This window comes from Mauremys reevesii, linkage group 1 (genome assembly GCF_016161935.1).
Source record: "Mauremys reevesii isolate NIE-2019 linkage group 1, ASM1616193v1, whole genome shotgun sequence".
Classification (NCBI taxonomy): domain Eukaryota; kingdom Metazoa; phylum Chordata; order Testudines; family Geoemydidae; genus Mauremys; species Mauremys reevesii.
In genome coordinates this window covers 164,411,257-164,418,316 of record NC_052623.1, presented here as the reverse complement: position 1 = coordinate 164,418,316, position 7,060 = coordinate 164,411,257, and positions in this window count along the sequence as shown.

Below are 7,060 nucleotides of genomic sequence, written 5' to 3'. Positions count from 1 at the left end.
GTCACAGGACTCAGTATGAGAGATGGCTTGGTCACAGGAGGCACTCTCTCCACTGCTTGGTCTTGTCCCTCCTCAGGAGGGAGGAGGCAGGGCCATAGCCTTGGCCCCAGACTGCACCAAGCCTGTCACATGGGCCCAGCACGCTCGGTGGAGTATTCTGTCCATAAAGGCTGGCACAAAATGCACATGCCCTGTTTACAGGGAGCAGTACTGAGCGTGATGGGGCCCTGCCTCAGATAAGTTTTCTCCAGTTGTCCTCAGGTGGTGGTGCTGCTCTGCACTGCCTCCAACTCAGGGCTTGTGGCTAAAAGTTACAAGGTAGCCCTGCAAGGAGAGAGGATAAAAGGAAAGGAGTGGAACAGAGGGGGCAAGCAAAGCAGCTATGGAAGCCAAGCGAAAGGTTGCGCCTGACAATTATCAGAATAAAATGTTTGTATTTTTTTGGTGTTCAGCTCAGAAAGGCTGTCTGCCCACTGCTACTAAATGCATTTTCTGTGCATTACAAGTGCAGCCATGTCACTTCAGATTGTCCAATCTAACCAGAGCTTGCGAACTTGGGCCAGGTTAGTATCTGGCTAGGTGACCGTACTGGAAATCCCAGCTTGCTGCAGGAAGTGGTACTGACGAGTTAGGCACAAATCCCGCTCTGTGGTGCCCATGGGCAGAGTACTGGAACCCCCATTAAAGTCAGAGGGTTCTGTGTGAGCATTGCAATCTACCTGAACAGATTGCAGTGCAAGACTGTGGCCTTAGTATGTAGCACTCTTCTCCCCCCCCCGCCCGCCCCGTCACTCTGGGCTCAGTGCCTGAGCATAGTTCTGTGGAGCAATGTACTGCCGGAGGCGCTGTTTTTCCTGCCAGAGAGAGAGAACTGAGATCCTGAACACATGTGGTCATTGAAGACCCCCTGATGTCCTTGCCATATTGTAATCTGTTCTGCTTATTTAAAATTCATTGTGCAGACTGTTCCAGCTGGATATATTCTTTTTCACTGCTGCTCCTAAAGTGTTGTACAGTGCTGCAGTGAGCTATCAAACAACTATTGCATTTAGCCACAAAAGGGCATCATTTCACTGTGGGAGGAGGTGACTCCTATTATGACAAATGAGGAAAATGTCTGTATTTCTTAGGAATACTTGGCTTCCCGGCTCAATTTTATATCACTGCCTGTCTGAATCTACAGAGTTAATTCAAATAAAGCTGTAAAGGGGGGGTTGTTATGGAAACCAGGAATGGTAAAACAATGACACAGGCAGGGGTGAAAGTAACTTACAGGACTTACTGGTACTGCCTGAGTCCTGAGGGGGGCGTGGCCTCAACCGGAAGAGGCGGGGCCTCTCAAGATTTAAAGGCGCTGTGGCTGGGAGCCCCAGGGCCTTTAAATCAACCCGGGGCTCCCAGCTGCAGAGGTGGCTAGGAGCCCCCAGGGCTCAGGGGAAAATTAAAGGGCCTGGGGCCCTTTAAATCCCTACCGCAGCTCCGGCTGCCGGAGCCGCGGGCGGGATTTAAAGGGCTCTGGGCTCCCTGCAGTTGCAGGAGCTTTGAGTCCTTTAAATCCCGGCCCCAGCCTGGCCGCTGGAGCCGCGGGCGGGATTCAAAGGGCTCTGGGCTCCCCACTGCGAATCCCCGCCGCGGAAGCCGGTGCGGTCCGGCATGGCATACTGGCTCTTGCCGGTATGCTGTACTGGACTGTACTGGCTTACTTTCACCTCTGGACACAGATAAGACAACCTCTCAGGTACCAGCTTCAAAGGAATGAAGCCGGCAGTGGTAGGGGAAGAACTTATCAAGATGTTTTTCTCTTTCCAAGCCTGGGGCTGAGATCAAAAGATCCTCAGGGATTAAAAGGTGCCTTAGCAGAAAGGGAGGTGGGGAGCGATCCGCTCCACTGGAAGCCACCAAGGACAGAGTGTTAGCATGCAGGGAAGCTGTCATGCAGACAGACTGACGCAAGACTCAGGGTCAGCAGCTGGCAAGCTGTAACTTGGTGCTCAGAGAGAACAGGGGACGCCAAGGCTAAGTCATATCTACCCAGGGGCTTGAGTGGGAATACTAAGCTTAGGTAAGACAATATGCACATACGCCTCTGTTGTTTTTAAATTTTCTCTCTCAGCTCTGTGTACTGTTTGGGCAAATAAATCACACTGTTTTTTGGAGAAACTGCTTATGTGTCACTGAATAGTATTCCTGACCATAGGGTCACGAAGGAGATTTCAAGCAGGGTCCAAATCCAGCTGGATCTTCTAGGAGACACAGGTGGCAGCCAGGGAGATGTAAGCTGAAGGCAGTCAAAAAGTGGTTGGATTGCAGGATCCCACTCCAAAGAGAAGTGGATGCATGGGCCTGCCGCTTGAAAGGGATGCACTTGGCGGGGGGGAGGCTGTGACAGGGTCACAGAAGGAGCAGCTCCCCAGGGACTCTGACACCTATTTTGTCACCAAATCCTGAAGCCCTTTGCCAGGCAAAAACTCTCAAAGTGGTCAGACCCTGAATACTTACAACTCCCAGTGACTGCAGATATAATGTAGTGTATTCAGCCTGTCTCAGGAGTTTGGGATTTACCCCAGTGCTTGCAAACGAGTACGATGATTTGGGGTCCTTTGCAGTAGAAGGCACAGTAGAAATCTGAGCTATTATAGTAGGAACTGAACTCTTGTTTGATCTTAAACACAAAACTTGATTTTTTAAAAAAGCACATCAGTGTGAAAGAAAGTCATAAGTGTAATCCATGGCTGTGGGTACACTGTGACATAAAGTAAGATGATGTACTTTGATATAAGAAGAAATCCAGGTATATGAGTCAGAAGATGTTGAAAGGCAGTTTCAGGATTTCCCAGTTCAATACTTGATAAGAGCCAATGACCATTCTTTAAAATCCTCTATTGGCAGCCATCCCTGTTGCCAGCTGCCCTCGCATTGGAAGATGGGGATGCCATTCAAGAAGGGACTAGGCAGGCCGGAGGACAGACCTGTGGGAGTTTTGAGCTGGGGCTGCAGGAGATGCCTAGAAAGCAGCCTGTCTGAGGGTACGTCTACACTACGGGATTATTCCGAATTTACATAAACCGGTTTAGTAAAACAGATTGTATAAAATCGAGTGCGCGTGGCCACACTAAGCACATTAATTCGGTGGTGTGCGTCCACGGTCCGAGGCTAGCGTCGATTTCTGGAGTGTTGCACTGTGGGTAGCTATTCTGCAGCTATCCCATAGTTCCCGCAGTCTCCCCCGCCCCTGGGAATTCTGGGTTGAGATCCCAGTGCCTGATGGGGCAAAAATCATTGTCGCGGGTGGTTCTGGGTAAATGTCGTCAGTCATTCTTTCCTCCGGGAAAGCAATGGCAGACAATCATTTCGCGCCCTTTTTCCCTGGATTGCCCTGGCAGATGCCATAGCATGGCAAACATGGAGCCTGTTTTGCCTTTTGTGACTGTCACCGTATGTGTACTAGATGCCGCTGACAGAGGCGATTCAGCAGCGCTACACAGCAGCATTCATTTGCTTTTGCATGACAGCAGAGATAGTTATCAGCCTTGTAAATTGGCAATGAGATGACGGTTACCAGTCCTTTTGTGCTGTACCCTCTGCTGCTGTCATAGGTGCCCCTGGCTGAGATCAGCCGGGGGCGCAAAAGACAAGCAGAGACGGTTACCAGTCATATTGCACCATCTGCTGCTATCATGGGTGCCCCTGGCTGAGATCGGCCGGGGACGCAAAAGACAAAAATGGGAATGACTCCCCGAGTCAATCCCTCCTTTATGGTATCTAAAAATAGAATCAGTCCTGCCTAGAATATGGGGCAAGTGTACTAGAGAACCAGTGTATCAGAGAACCAGAAAGCACAGCCACTCCGTGTCAGATCCCGCAGAAATGATGAGCTGCATGCCATTCACAGGGGGTGCCCCTGCAACAACCCCACCTGTTGATTCCCTCCTCCCCCAGCCTTCCTGGGCTACCGTTGCAGTGTCCCCCATTTGTGTGATGAAGTAATAAAGAATGCAGGAATAAGAAACAGTGACTTGTTAGTGAGATAATGAGGGGAAGGCAGCCTCCAGCTGCTATGCTAGTCCAGAGAGGACATTAAGCAGTGTGGGGGAGAGGAGTCCAGCCTCCCGCTGCTATGATAGTCCAGGCAGTACAGAATCTTTTCTTTACACATGAAGGGTGGGGGCTGATGGAGCTCAGCCCCCTATTGCTACAATGAAGATGGTTACCAGCCGTTCTGTACCATCTACTGGGAATGACCAGGAGTTTTTTACCCCAGCACCCCCGGCCGACCTCACCTGAGGCCAGCCAGGAGCACTCACAGGCTGATGATGAGGATGGATACCAGTCCTATTATGCTGCAGCATCTGCCACAAGGCTGATGATGGGGATGGTTACCAGTCATATTGCACCATCTGCCACCAGTGAGGGGGAAAGAGGATACTGCAATTGAGTGCCGCAGCATTGCGTCTACCAGCAGCATTCAGTAGACATAGGGTGACATTTAAAAGAGTCAAGAGAGGATTTTTTTCCCTTTTACTTCTGGGGGTGGGTGGGGCAGGTAAATTGACGAGCTATGCCCTGAACCACCGCGGACACTGTGTTTGACCCTACAGGCATTTGGAGCTCAGCCAAGAATGCAAATGCTTTTCAGAGACTGCAGGAACTGTGGGATAGCTTGAGTCCTCAGTCCCCGCTCCCTCCCTCCATGAGCGTCCATTTGATTCTTTGGCTTTCCGTTACGCTTGTCATGCAGCAGTGAGCTGAGTCCCTGCTATGGCGTCTGTCTGGAGATTTTTTAAAAATGCTTTGGAATTTCGTCTTCTGTAATGGAGCTTTGAACAGATTTGCCTGCCCATACAGCGATCACATCCGTACGGTCCATGCTGGAGCTCTTTTTGGATTTTGATTTTGGACTGCATCGCCACACGTGCTGATCGGAGCTCCACGCTGGCCAAACAGGAAATGATATTCAAAAGTTCGCGGGGCTTTTCCTGTCTACCTGGCCACTGCATCCGAGTTCAGATTGCTGTCCAGAGTGGTCAGTGGTGCACTGTGGGATACCACCCGGAGGCCAATACCGTCAATTTGCGGCCACACTAACCCTAATCCGATATGGTAATTCCGATATTAGCGCTACTCCTCTCGTTAGGGAGGAGTACAGAAACCGGTTTAAAGAGCCCTTTATATCGATATAAAGGGCCTCTTAGTGTGGACGGGTGTGGCGTTAAATCGGTTTAACGCTCCTAAAACCAGTTTAAACGTGTAGTGTAGACCAGGCCTGAGTGGCCACTAGGAGCTTGTAACCACATGTATGAATTGGCCAGAGCCCAAAGGAAAGGATGCACTGGATCAGTGACTGAGGTGTTGATGCTGGAGGGGCACTGGGACTGTTTGTTTGCCGATAAAGGTGTGGGAATGATTTCTGGGTTAGTTTCTGCCTTCCCCCTAGGCTGTAGGATGGGTCTCTGCTCCAAGTTAAGGGGTGGGAGTTTGAAAGCCACTTCCAGCAAGAGGGGCCTTCACCGCAGTGGCTCTTCTAAACAGGTGAAAAACTTTGTGGGAAAAGGGAGGAATTAATAAACTGCTTATATTTGTCTTTCCTACCATCTTTCCATAGCTGCAGTATCAGAGGTGTAAATTACTGCTGGCTGTAGAGAAGATACTCTGTGCTTTGGAGTTTTGGTATATGCGTTCCCCATAGCTCCCTTGCTCCATGTTTCAAGTCATAATCCTGCAACTGCATGTGAGACTTCAATGACGCTCTGCATGGGGGCAGGGACCTGCCCACGTATGTGCAGTTGCAGAACTGGGAAGACTCTCTCACCTCATCCCACTCAAAAGGGGACATTTGGAGGATGAGACTTTTGTTGTGGAGCCTGGGAACTCGGTATTGCTCTTGACATCTCATCATTTGATGGCTGTAAACCTCATTGTATCATGCTGTATATTTTTGGATGTATTCTATGTTCATAAACGTGACATTTTATTCTGTGCCCTTTGGAACCAACTTCAGTGATATTCGACTGAAACAAACAGAATAGCGGCATGTTGCCAGAGAACAGAGGTAACATAGATGGTTTGGTATGAAGTTAATTGCTCTGGTTACACTATAGTCCCTCATAGTTAGATGTGTACTACGTGGTCTGACCCAAAACAGAGACTGGCGCAGCCATAGAAAGGGGTGATAGCTAGCTATAAAAGCAACCACATTAGAAAGTGATTAGGGAGAGAGTTTCAAGAGTGCCTAAGGGAGTGTCAGTGCAGCCTGTGGCAGTGAGCGTCCCAGACTGGGTTAACAATCTCAGGCTCATGCTAGCATTCTAAACAGAGCTGTACGCTCCAGCCCGAGCCATAACTTTTGAAGTGTTGTCTATACAGCACAAGCCCCAGCAGCCTGAGTCTGTCAAGCTGGGCTGGGAGGCTCGCTCCTGGGGGCTGTGTAAACCCTAAACGAGTTAAGAGCACAAGTCCCAGGAGCATAAGCTTCTATTACCATAGTATCTGAGCGCCTCACAATCCGTAATCTCATGATTTATAAGCCACTGTCATGACTTTTGGGGGCCTGACTCATGATTTTTGAACACTCAGAGTTGCAATACTGTTGATTAATGTCCACAGGTCTTTTCAGAGGTGGTTTTTTTTGGGGTGGCGGTGAAGTGGGGGGGATTACTGGATGGCTGCCACATTTTTAACTCCTAGAAAAGTGTAATGATTTTTTTAAAGGATCAGATAAGCAGTGTTTGGCTGAAACTCTAGGACCCCAATAGCAAATAATAAAGAACATAAGTCAGTGAAGAAACATGAACAGGATTTTGATTGAATGTAAGGTTTTGGGAACGTGGAAAATCACATGTAAATCTTGGCTGTGATGATTCTTTGTCTAATGTTCTATATAGTGTGACAAAGTTCCTCCTCTACCTTGGTGGGTCCTGTGCTTATTGGCGGATTTGCTCACCTCAGTGATCTTCCCCTCTGGTGGAACCCACAGTCTGCGTCAATTCCTCCTGTGTCTGATCAGGAGTTGGGAGGTTTGGGGGGATCCCGGGCCCGCCCTCTACTCCGGGTTCCAGCCCAG